The 13,239-nt window shown below is 45.4% G+C and overlaps 1 protein-coding gene across 1 annotated transcript in view; it reads right to left on the bottom strand.

The window, feature by feature from the left end:
* The window catches only part of XPO7 (exportin 7), a 4,001,819-nt gene that overhangs the window by 3,035,390 nt on the left and 953,190 nt on the right, over positions 1–13,239 (bottom strand). The gene's annotated exons all lie outside the window — the stretch shown is intronic.

Raw genomic sequence — 13,239 nt, 5'->3', positions numbered from 1 at the left:
CCAACATCGGTGATGCAGAAAATGCATGAGGTGGGAGATCAAATCAAAAGGATTGCATAGGTTGCGCATCTCACATTAAAAGGGAAAAAGACTCAACATGTTTGAGATGCATGAAACACATACCTAGACACAAACTATCTGGACAGAGGCTCTGGAAACATGTAAAAGGATATATGGAAAACAGAGCAAAATTCCAGAAAATGTTGCATGTAGGGTATAGGGAATGAAGGATCCAGGCAGGGGAAAAGAAATGCAGGTTGATAAGAGTAATGGAAACAGAAATGAGGAGTGTAACAGCCAGAAAATGGAACATAAGGGGCAAGTACTTGAAAGGGGAACTGGACTTGAGACATCTAGACACTGTAAGAAGTACAAAGCAGAAGAAAAAACGCAGGGTACAAGAAAATGAAAAGGAAAAGTGAGAAAGCATGTGGTGCTACTACTATTTGAAAAAAGTGGGGTGAAAATATCGACAATAGTTATAAGAAGAGAACCACTGGTGAAAAATAAAAGTGCACCATGCATTAAGAATGCATAATGTGTAACTGTAAACAGATAATGAAAAGAAGTGACATGAAGCAGGCTGTTCTTTTTCTGTTAAGTGCTCTATTAACATCTCTGTACAACCAGCACGTGGAATGCACCAGCTACTCTCAGGGGACATCTGACCTCTGGCAAGTCAGGCTGGATGGATATATGTTTGAGGTGAAATACCAGTCATTACAAATGATAATGCAGCAGTGATTCTTACAATGAAAATACAGATGTTTAACAACTTACAGCAGCAGATACTACAATGATCACAGCTGCAGTGTTCAAATTGATGGGTTTCACAACTAAATTCCAAGCAGGGGTACCAAAGCCTAAAACCTTCCCATAAGCCATATGCCCAAGGTATCAAGCTCAGCTCAAGAGTATAGGGGTACATAAGCGGACATATGAACATAAATCTTCAGACAATCTCCAAGCCGGCAGCCTGAGGACATCTGGAAAGAAAGTGGACAGTTAAGAGGGGAAAAGCAAGAAAAAAGCCCCCCCTCGGTCCTAGAGGCTGCCAAACAGGGCAGGAATGGAAAAGGGGATAGAGAGAGCGGTAAAGGAGGAGGATGGTGGGTGTGAACGAATAATGCAGCAGTGATCAGTAGGACATCTACTGTTATGTTAAGTTCTTGAAAAACTATACTACACCAAAGCAATGGACAAATGTAAAATAGTTCAGACTTCCTACTTTGACCTGACCAAGGCATATGACAATAACCCACTGAGGCAATGTTGAAAAACTCAACAGATTAGGTACAAACCCTTATGTAACCCGATGGATAGCCAGCTGGCTCACAGACAAGACCAGAAAGTTAGAAATGGGGAGTTGGGAGCCCATCAGGGATTGGTCCTGGGACCACTCCTTTTTGGCATTTACGTCTCTTAATTCTAAGCCAACTTCAAGGGCCTCTGGATGACAAAATCTGCAGAAGATTGCAAGTTAGAAGCATTCATAAAATCCACTACTGACACCAATGTTCTCCAAGAAAGGCTGAGACAGTCAAATAACTGGTGCCAGAGCAAAGAACTAAAATTAAATGCCAAGGAATGAAAAATAGTACCCTTTGAGAAGTCCGCTACCTCTATCATATTGACAACATACTCCTAAGAGTCGACTTATGGACATAAGCAGACAGTAATCTAGCCTTTGACAATGAAGTGTCTGTGGTAGCAAGGAAACTATTCTATGCTATGCAACTTACAAAGGTATGGCATCTAGGTGCAGGGAGGTTACTGTTTCAGATCCCAAGGAGGTGATGGATCTTTCATTGGAGTCCTGAGTAAGAAGATGCCTTTTAGAAAAGTCTTGCACATTTTGGAAGAGGCTAGAGAGAGAATGTCTTTCCAGAATGAAAATACGACATAGTTGCTAACTATACTTGGATTGCAAAAAAACTACCACCCTCCTGGAAAACAGAAGCAGTAAAAGGGTTGTGCCCAAACTGAAAATCTTTTTCCATTTACTTCTGTAAATCTTCCTTGTAGAAGCTTTCTGAGAAGACAAAAACATATCACACCAGGAGGAAAGCCTGGGCTGTCTAGCCATTAATGGAACTGGAGAAACCAAGGGATTAGTTTGAGGCCTGGAATACTGGGATGCTTCATCCCGGAGGGATTCAATAGAAGGTCTGGACTGGGGTCCAGTAACCAAGGAGGATAATGAAGTTGAGATGAAAGGAAGTGGAACCACACTTGGTGAGGCCAGAAGGGAGCAATCAGAATTACTGAGCTCTTCAACTGGCATGCTTTCTGTAAGAAATTTGAAATCAAAGGTAACAGAGAATAGTTGTAAAGGAGACCAAAGGGGCACAAGTGGACCACAACATCTCTCTGCGACTCCCCCTGAGGGGGGAATTAGAGCAAAACCTGCTGCATAGGTTATGGGGAGATGCAAACTGACTGCAGAAAGGTTGTCCACAATGATAAAAAATCTTTTCTCCAACTGATTGAGAGACCACTCATGAGGTAACAAACTAGACCTGTTGAGTTTGTCAGCTAGTATGCTGGATTTTCCCAGAATGTGTGCTACCACAAGAAAGCAGTTGGATGAGGTTGTCCACTAACAATCTCACTGCTTCTCAACAAAGGGGGTAAGAATGGGCTCCTCCTTCATTTGCTTATGTACCAGACCACAAAAATATTGTCAGTTTGAATCGCAACAGTTCCTAAAGGGAGAACATCTCGAAAGGACTTCAACACTAATAGAACTGCTTTAATTTCTAGGACAATGATGTGCGAACTGGTCTCTTGGGGAGGGGGACCACATGCCTTGGATCATCCATCCCAAGAAATGCCCCCACCCCAAATGGGAGGCACTGTAGTTACCGGGACATTGGAGGAGGATGAATAAAAGGATGGCCCAGGTAAATCTCGTCCAACTGAATCCACCAACAAAGATGACTGTTTGCATTCTCGAGTGAGTTTGACTGGGAAGGACATAGGATGTTGTAGAATAGACAGCTGCAGTCCACTGAAGAACACGCATATAGTAAACGTGCAATAGGAAAGAATAGTTGTGTAAGAATGTACCATAAACTTAGATGCCTGTCTCTTCCATGTTGCAGTATTCATAAGAGTAGGGAGGTGGCTGCCTGCAGCACCGGACATCTGGCCAGTATACCAAAGCCTTAGGATAAGGGGTATATGCGACATTGCACGTCAGAGCCATAAACCGACATTGGCTATAAAAGTGACAACTGCACGTACCAAACGTATTACTGACTGCCGCATACAGTAGTAGTCCTGGTATACAAGAGGGAAGGAAGCTTTCCAGACCCACATATACCACCAGACAAGGAGGTAAATGTGTTATAGAGGTATGCAACTGTTGTAGTTGTGCCCTGCTTGGATGTAAAGAATGAAGGGGAGTCCACACAAGAAAGGATAAACAAATGAAAGAGGGGGTAAGAGAGGGTGACTGAGTACTGCAACACTGAAGAGGACCATCTAAGGTTATGGTAAGTTCTTAAACAACTACTCTATGTCCTTCTATTCTCATGTTGCAGTACTCGTAACAGCAAGGAAGAGTACAAAAGCTTTGGGTAGGAGCCAGGAGGGCAGGAAGGGAGGTAGGATCGATGAGACCCTGTAAAATAGACCTAGCAAACCCAGCCCTGGCTCTAGAAATCAAATCTAGTTTGTAATGCTTGGTAAAAGTATGTACAGAAGACCAACTGGCCGCCTCCAAAATGGAAGCATAGTCAACCCCTCTATAAAAGGGCTGCATAGGAAGTAGATGCCTTAGTGGAGTAAGCTCTCACATTGGAATTTAATTCATTTCCACGAAAGGAACAGCAAAATGAGATTGCTTTAGAAATCCAAGAGGCAATTGTCTGTTTTGACACCGCCTTCCCCAAGGCCCTGGGGTGAAAGGAAACAAAGCTGGTCAGACTTTCTAATGGTTTTGGTCTTGCCCAAGAAATACTTCAGCTGTCTATGAACATCCAAAGAATGTAAAGTTCTTTCTGAGGAGTCCTGAGGTTGAGGGAAGAAAACAGGTAGATTAATCGTCTGATTCAAGGAGAGCTCATTAACCACTTTAGCCATGAAAGAAGGGTTGGTCCTGAGAGAGACCCCGTCTTTGTGGAAGATCAGCTAAGGAAAGGTAGCCATAAGGGCTTGGATTTCTGAGACCCTCCTGCTGGATGTAAGGGCCACCAGCAGTACTATTTTCCAAGTACATAGTTTAAGAGATGCTGAGTGGGCTGCTTCAAATGGAGCCAAAGTGAGTTTTTCAAGCACAAAATTAAGGTCCTATGATAGAGGGATAGGTCGATGGGGGGGGTAGATGTGAAGCACCCCTTATCAGAAGAGTTTTACATCTAACCTGGATGCCAAAGGAGGTATCAAAGGAAGGAAGGCGGACATGGCTGACAAATGCACTTTTACAAATGAGTATGTCAGTCCTGAATGTAGAAGTTCACACATGTAAGAAAGGACCATGGCTACTGGAAAAAGATAAGGGTCCTGTTTGTGAGACACCATCTGGAGAATCTTTTCCATTTACATACATCATTTCTCCCAGTACTAGGTTTCCTGGCCTCCTGCAGGACATTGAGTACATCCTCTGAATACAGGTGTCTGAAGGGGATCATAATGCTATCACACATAGGGTCAGTTTGAGGGTGGACGAGAGTTTCCCTGTCTTGTGCAGGTAAGTCGAATCTGTGAGGTAACCTGTGGAGATTGCCCTTGGCCAATAGATGTAGTAGGGGAAACCAATACTGTCTTGGCTAAAAGGAGGTCACCAGCAGGATTTTTAGTTTTCCCTCCGGAATTACAGAAGGACTTTTTGTATCAATGTGAATGGGAAAAGCATAAAGAAACATCCCCGCCCAAGAAAAAGAGAAGGCGCCCACCTTCCAAGCTTGTGGATGAGGGTTTCTGGAGCAAAACAGAGACAGAGTACAGTTGTGTACACTTACCATAAATGTAGATGTTCAAGTACATTCACTGTTGCAGTCATCACATTTGGGTCATCTGCCTGCAGGTAGCCCTCAGCCAGCCTGAATACCAGAGTCTTGGGATTTCTGCGTCGGATGCTGTCGCTTCTTCCATGATGGCAGGTCGTCAGGGGTATAAAACATGCAGCCGACGCCATTACATCAGCTTTTCTTGCCCCAGATGTCAGGTGCCCCCACAACAGGAAGAAATTATATGGTGTGGAACACCCCCAGCAAAAAGCAAATACACAGTATAAGATATGCCAAACCAAAATGATAGGTAAAAAAGACAATCGGGGCTGGAGGGAGGGTAACCAGGACTGCAACAATGAATACATTCGAACATCTACATTTATGGTAAGTGTACACAACTGTACTATGTTCTTCATGTTTCACTGTTGCAGTCATCACATTTGGGTTGACTCCCAAAGCTAAGGAAGGGAGGAGGTAGTTAAAGAGCATTAAGGCTAGCAATTAGGCCCTGTAAGACTGCTGTGGCAAATCCAGCTCTGGATTTAGAAAAGATAGGCAAGTGGTACTGCTTGGTGAAGGTATGTACAGAGGTCCAGGTTGCAGCTTCCAGGATGTCCCTGGTAGGGACTCCTCTGAGAAATGCAGTAGAGGTAGATGCAGCCCTGGTGGAATGTGTTCTTATCCCCTGTGGGGTAGGTTTGCCATGGTGCTTGTAGCAGAAATGGATGCAGTGTGCTATCCAATAGGAAATGGTTTGCTTAGAAATGGCCTGTCTCTCTGCCCCAGCAACAAAGCTGACTAGCAGCTGGTCTGATTTTCTTAGAGGCTTAGTCCCGTCCAAATGGAATCTAAGCTGTCTGTGCATGTCCAGCGAATGCAGTATCCTTTCCCCTTTATTCTGAGGATTAGGGAAAAAAGTAGGCAAATAAAGGGCAGGTTTAAGGCCACACTAGACACCACCTTGGACATAAAAGATGGATTAGTCCTGAGGGAAACCCTGTCCTCATGGAAGATGATGGATTCCACTGCCATAAGGGCCTGCAGTTCAGACACTCTTCTTGCTGAAATGATGGCTAAAGGTAAAGCTGTTTTCCAAGACAGAAATTTCAACTCTGCTGTAGCAGCCGGTTCAAAGGGGGGGGGGGGGGGTTTCCAGTACAAAGTTAAGGTCCCAGGCTGGAGTGGGAGCTCTCCTGGGGGGAGGGGGGGTCATAAATTTTTGGCCCCTCTAAGGAATTGTTTTACGAGGGGATGACAGAAGAGGGGTGGGCTCAGTATTATAATGAGCTGATATGGCTGAGGCATGAATCTTAACTGAAGAAAAGGATAGGCCTTTGGGGAGCATTTCTGTTAAGTAATCTAGTATATGAGGTAAGCTGGGAACCGCTGTGCCAATCCCCTGAGACTGGCTCCAGGAACAGTATCTTTTCTACTTTTCTGAATAGGATTTTCTAGTACTAGGCCTCCTTGCCTCAAGAATGACATCCAGCACCTGCTTATTGAGGGTTTCTTGAGGTGTGCTCAGGGGATTAGCTAGGCTGCAGGGTTTGAAGCTGAGGGTGCAGAATCTGGCCAGCCTGCTGGCACAGCAGGGAAGGGGTCTGAGGCAGGTGCCATGGTTATAGCACTGTCAGACTGCGCAAAAAGTACAGTTTTGTACCTACCATAAATGTAGATGTTCGAGTGCGCATACAGCTGCAGTCATCACACTTGGGTAATCCTGCCGTCAGGCGGGTCCTCGGTCAGCCGAATTCCAAAGTCTAGGTCCGGCGTCGGTTGTCGTCGCTTCTTCCCTGACGTCAGTGCGGCAGGGGTATAAAAGAGGCAGCCGACGCCATTTTCTTCAGTTTTTCTTGCCCCAGATGTCAGGTGCCCCCAGAAGGAAGGCAAAACATGATGTCATGTAAACATACATACGTAGGTAAATCAAAAACAGTAGTTGCAAGCAAATACACCATAAAGGAATACCCCAAAAAGGTTGTATGTTAAAGGTGTTTGTCATAAGCCCTGTCCTAAGAGGGGATGGAGGGAGGGTAACCTGGACTGCAGCTGTATGCGCACTCGAACATCTACATTTATGGTAGGTACAAAACTGTACTATGTTCATCGTGCATACAGCTGCAGTCATCACACTTGGGTAGAATCCCAAAGCTAAGTAAGGGTGACTGGTACTAAGCGGAGTTAGGAGGGGCTAGAATGCCCTGCAGGACTGCTGTGGCAAAGCCCGCTCTAGATTTTGAGTATAGTGGAAGGTGGTAGTGTTTGGAGAAACTGTGCACTGAACTCCAAGTAGCTGCTTCCAAAATGTCCTTGGTAGGGACCCCCCTGAGGAAAGCTGCTGAGGTAGCTGTAGCCCTGGTGGAGTGGGATCTAATGTATACAGGCACTGATTTTCCATGAAATGAATAACAAAAGCGCATGCAGTGGGCTATCCATTTTGAAATAGTCTGTTTGGAAATCGCCTTTCCTTGAGCACCTGTAGCATAGGACACAAAGAGCTGCTCAGATTTCCTGAATGACTTTGTTCTGTCCAAGTAATAATGAAGTTGCCTATGAATGTCCAAGGAATGTAGTAGCCTCTTGCCTTTGTTCTGTGGATTTGGATAAAAGGTAGGTAAGTGAATAGTCTGATTCAAAGCCACACTGGATACTACCTTTGGCATGAAGGAAGGGTTGGTTCGTAAGGAGACCCTGACCTGATGGAAAATGATGAATGGTTGCACGGCCATGAGGGCCTGTAGCTCCGAAACCCTGCGTGCTGAGTAATAGCCAGAAGGAAGGCTGTTTTCCATGACAAGTATTGTAGTTCTGCTAAAGAAGCCGGCTCAAAAGGAGGCAGTGTCAGCTTCTCCAATACGAAGTTGAGGTCCCAAGCTGGAGCTGGTGGTTTCAGTGGGGGTTTTATACTTTTTGCCCCTCTGAGGAACTGCCTTAATAGAGGATGTGAGAATAAAGGAGGATCCGTGTTGTATTGTGCTGAAATGGCTGAAGCGTGGATCTTTATGGAAGAGAAGGAGAGGCCACTGTTTAACATCTCTGTTAAGTACTGTAAAATCTGAGGTATATTTATTACCCAAGGATTCTGACCCTTTGCTTGATTCCAGGAACAAAATAGTTTCCATTTGGCGGAGTAGGTTTTTCTAGTAGAGGGTCTCCTGGCCTCCAAGATGACATCCTGCACCTCCTTGGAGAGGAGAGTTTGTTGGAAAGTTAAGGTATTCTCCATGCAGCCAGATTTAGAGTTCTGAGCTGGCTGTGAAGGGTCTTGTAGTTGTGCTGGGACAACAGAAGAGGAACTTAAGGAAGGATCCATGGTGGTGAGTGTGACAGGCTCTTTAGGAGAGGATACCAGTGCTGTCGTGGCCAGTCTGGAGCAATGAGAATCATTTGTGGCCTCTCTGCTCTGGTTTTTAATAGGACTTTGGCCAGCAGAGGTAGAGGCGGGAAGGCATAGACTTTCAATGTTGTCCAATTGAAAGAGAGTGCGTCCACTTTCCAAACCTGTGGGTGATAGGTCCTTGAGCAGAATTTTTCCAACTGGTAATTTCTGTGGGTAGCAAATAGATCTATGTCTGGCTGTCCCCATGCCCGAGTTATCTTTGAGAAGACTTGAGGATGCAACTTCCATTCGTGTGGATCTGTCATATTTCTGCTTAAGTTGTCTGCCAGTGTGTTTTCCTTCCCTGGCAGGAATTATGCCTGTAGTTGAATTTGTAATTCCAGTGCTGTGTTCCCACAGGGTCATGGCTTGCCTGCACAGAGGGTATGAATGCGTTCCCCCCTGTTTGTTTATGTACCACATGACTGTGGTGTTGTCTGTCCTTATTAATAGCTGGCCTGGATGCAGTAGGTCTTTGAAGGTCATAAGAGCATTTTGCACGGCTAGCATCTCCTTGTGGTTGATGTGTAGGTGCATCTCTTTTTGGGACAATTTTCCCTGAATACACTGACCTGCCATGTGTGCTCCCCAGGCGTAGTCTGATGCATCTGTTGTGATGATTTGAGTTGCTTGTGGTAAACAGAAAGGAAGACCTGTGTTTCTTTGGCATGCTTGAGCCCACCACAAAAATTCCTTTTGAAGGCATGGAATGAGTGGTATAATTGCTTCCAAGCTGTGGCTGTGCTGAGACCATAAGTTTTTTAGGTACCATTGTAGTTTCCTCATATGCAGCTTTGCAAATGGTATTAGTAGGATGCAAGATGCCATGAACCCCAGAGCCTGCAGGATTTTCCTTGCAGTTAGCCTGGCTGAAGTTGCCATTTTGGTGTAGTATTGAGACAGTTGCCCTTGTTTGTCTGGCATGAGGTAGGCCATCTGGGTTGCTGTATTTAAGCTGGCACCCAGGAAAATTATCAGTTGAGAAGGTATTAGCTTTGATTTCTTTTTGTTCACTGTGTACCCCAGGCAGTTTAACAGTTTTATTACAAACGCCAGATGTTGCAATAGAAGGTCCTTTCTGTCTGCTTGGACCAGGCAGTCGTCCAGATATGGGTAAGATTTGGATTCCTCGTTGTCTGCAGAAGGCAATTACTGATGCCAGGCATTTCGTAAACACTCTGGGCGCAGTAGATAAGCCAAAGGGCAATGCAGAGAATTGGTAATGGGTTGAACCTGCAAGAAATCTGAGGTATCTTCTGCAATCTTGTCTGATAGGGACATGCAGGTATGCCTCCTTGAGGTCCAACATTACCAGCCAAGACTCCTTGCCCAGCATGGGAAGAAGCTGCTGTAATGTGAGCATCTTGAATTTTGGTACCTGTAGATAAGTGTTTAGAATAGATAGGTCTAAGATGGGTCTCCAATCTTTGTCCTTCCTTGGTACCAGAAATAGTCTTGAATAAAAACCTTGACCTTGTTCTTTTGCAGGTACCTCCTGAACTGCTTTCATATCCATGAGAGCGGAAATTTGCCTTTGTGCCTCTGCCCATTGATTTTGTGGCAGGTTTGGCATGCCTCTCATGTTTGGAAGGGTGTGAAAGTGGAACCTGTAGCCTCTGTCTATAATACCCAGAATCCATTTGTCCTGTGTAACAATGTGCCAGTTTTTTGAAAATAAGGCCAGTTTTCCGCCCAAAGGTGCTGCCATTATATCTTTGTTTGGCAGGCATAGGGGAAAGTCATTGCATCTGTTTTCTAAATGACTGTGGTCTATCTTCTCCACCTCTGGGGGCTGGTGTTTGCCACTGTCTAGCTCTGTAAGATCCTTGAGTTTGCCCTCTACTCCTTGGGCGTCTGTATCTGACCCTTTGGGGTCTGTCCGTGGCTGGAAAGGACCAATTTTTTGAAGGCCAGTTTCTGCTGAAGCGTGGAGGCTGCACCTGCAAGAAATCTTTAACTGTTTGCATAGATTTAGCTTTTTCCTCCATTTTCTTTAGTACCTCCTCAGCTTTAACACTGAACAATACATCTTTTTGTAGTGCTGCATCTAATAACTTTGCTTTGACATGATCTGGTAAGGTTTGCTCTTTGAGCCAAGCATGTCTACGTATGACGGACCCCGTGACAGCAGCTCTGCATGAGGCCTCTAAAGCATCAAAACCACACTGCAAGGTATGTTTCCCCACTTGTTCTGCTCCATGCAACAAATCCTGCAACTCTTTCAAGTCTGGTTGTTCTGTTTGTGTCATTTTGACTTTCAGCTGAGATAGCAAGAACTGTTGGTATTTTAACATATGAAATTGACAGTTTAATGCCCTCATGGTTAAAGTGGCTGATGTATACACCTTTTTCCCCCCACCTTTCTAATGCTCTAGAATCTCTCTCTGAAGGCAAAGGGTTTTTAGCAGTAGAGGCCTTAATCCCCTTGGGACCTTGTGAAATTGTTTCTGGATCAGCAGTATGGCTTTTATAAAGGAACAGGTGAGAATCAGGAACCCGGTAATATCTGTCTGGTTTAACAGGGGCTGGAGGTAATGAGTCTGGATTAAGACTGGCTTCTGCGTACACATCATCCAAAATATCTAAGACAGGAGGGATAGCCAGGGGCCTATGCTGGGGAAGTAGTAGAAATTCCCTGAGCCTTTTCTTGGAATCTGAGTAATCTTGGCCTTCCCAGTGGAAGTGCTCTCTCAATGTATGCAGGGTTTCCCCAAAAGAGTAGTCCTCAGGGGGGGAGACCGAGGAAATAGACTCCTCAGCATCAGAGTGTTCAAATGGGGAATAGGTGTAATCCTGGTCCTCAGAATGGTCTGAAGTAACAGAAGCCTGGTCTGAAGAAGGGTTGTCTTCCTCCAACCTGGGTCTTTTGTCTGAGGGGGGTTGAGAACACCTGATGAGAGTAATCAAATCCTCAGCCATTTTAAGCATCTGTTTTTTAGGCATGGGGCCTTGAGAGGGGGTCTGAGGACCTTGTTTTTTAATTTTCATTGCAGCTTTAGACTTAGTGAATGATTTAAAAGAGGAGGTGGCAGGCCTCGCTAAAATTTCGGTTTCCCCGCCAAGAGTGGCGTCGGTATCTGTAGTGGGAAGGGAAACAGAGGATCCTGCAGCCTTGGGTACTGAAGTCGCCGGTAAAATAGTTTCATCGGTAGTCAGGGGCTGTGTAGGCGCCTCGCTGAGAACCGGAGAACCGGTAGTCGGCCTAAGCGAGATGTCAGTACATGGTGCAGGCCTCGGATGTCTATCCTTATCCTTGCGTCTTTTGCCTAAAACTGGTGTCGGAGTATCCGACGACATGATATCATTAAATTGTTTGCCAAAATAATGAAGGGCAAACTCCACCCGGCGCTTAATAGTGCGCTTGTTAAACCTAGCACAAAAACAGCAGGCCGAGACGTCGTGGACTGGCCCCAAGCAAGGTATACAGTAAGAGTGAAAATCCTTATGCGGTATTTGCTTCCCACAAGAAATGCAATTATTAACTTTGTCTGACATCGGTCTGAGGCAAGAAAAGTTTCCCCAACGGGGTACTTAGCTTTAAAGAAGACTTCGGCTGAAATACTGTTCGTAAATCTCAGGAGCTGGCCGACCGGCACTTGCGAACTGCTTCTGCTTCGGGCACCACGCGGCAAGAAAGACTGAAGAAAATGGCGTCGGCTGCCTCTTTTATACCCCTGCCGCACTGACGTCAGGGAAGAAGCGATGACAACAGACACCGGACCTAGACTTTGGAATTCGGCCGACCGAGGACCCGCCTGACGGCAGGATTACCCAAGTGTGATGACTGCAGCTGTATGCACGATGAACATGAGGGTACCAGTGCTGGCGTGGCAAGTCTGGTGCAATCAGTATTGTCCTTCGCTTATCCTGTTTGATCTTTAGTAGAACCTTCGAGAGGAAAGGCAGAGAATGAAAGGCATAGACTGAGAGGCTTTCCCAGGTAAAGGACAGGGCATCCACTTTCCAAGCTTGACTGTGGGGAGTTCTGGTGCAGTATTTGTTCAGTTGGTAGTTCTGAAGGGAGGCAAACAGGTCTACTTCTGGTGTCCCCCATTTGTTCCTCAAGAGCTTGAATATTTTGGGTTCCAGTTTCCATTCGTGTGGGTCCATGAGATTTCTGCTTAAGTCGTCTGCCCGTGAATTTAGTTTACCTGGCAGGAACTGAGCTTGTAGGTGCACTTGGTTGCTCAAGACTGTGTTCCACTGAGCCATGGCTAGCCTGCAGAGTGGGTAGGAATGGGTTACCCCCTTGCTTGTTTATGTACCACATAACTGTGGTGTTGTCTGTCTTTACCAATAGTTGTCCTGGAAGAATAACATCTTTGAAGGCTGTGAAAGCATTCTGTACAGCTAACATTTCTTTTTGATTGATATGCAGGTGAATCTGCTTTGAGTTCCTTTGCCCTGAATGCACTGCCCTGCCATGTGAGCCCCCCATGCATAGTCTGATGCGTCTGTTAGGGTTTGGCCAGCAGGGGGTAGAGTGAAAGGGAGTCCCTTGTTGTGGTAGCAGGCCTCTGCCCACCAAAGGAACTCTGCCCTTAGACAAGGAATGATAGGAATTACTGTTTCCAGATCCTGAGAATGTTGACACCATAGACTTTTTAGATACCACTGAAGTTTACTCGTATGCAATCTTGCATATGGAATTAACCGAATGCAAGAGGCCATGAATCCCAGAGCTTGCAGGATTTTCCTTGTAGATAGCTGGGATTTTGTGGCCAGTAGGTTGTCAAATAAATTTGTTTCTCTGGAGTGAGGAATGCCATCTGGGAAGTTGTGTTCAAGCTTGCTCCCAGGAATACAATCTGTTTGCAGGGTAGTAGGTGTGATTTCTTCTCGTTGATGGTGTACCCCAGTGATGTTAAAAGTCGCTTTAGAAATGCCAGGTGCTATAATAGCAAG

This window comes from Protopterus annectens, chromosome 9.part0 (genome assembly GCF_019279795.1).
Source record: "Protopterus annectens isolate FY-2018-M chromosome 9.part0, PAN1.0, whole genome shotgun sequence".
NCBI classification, from domain to species: domain Eukaryota; kingdom Metazoa; phylum Chordata; order Ceratodontiformes; family Protopteridae; genus Protopterus; species Protopterus annectens.
Note: the sequence above shows the minus strand (reverse complement) of the source record. Positions and strands in the feature narration are given on the sequence as shown.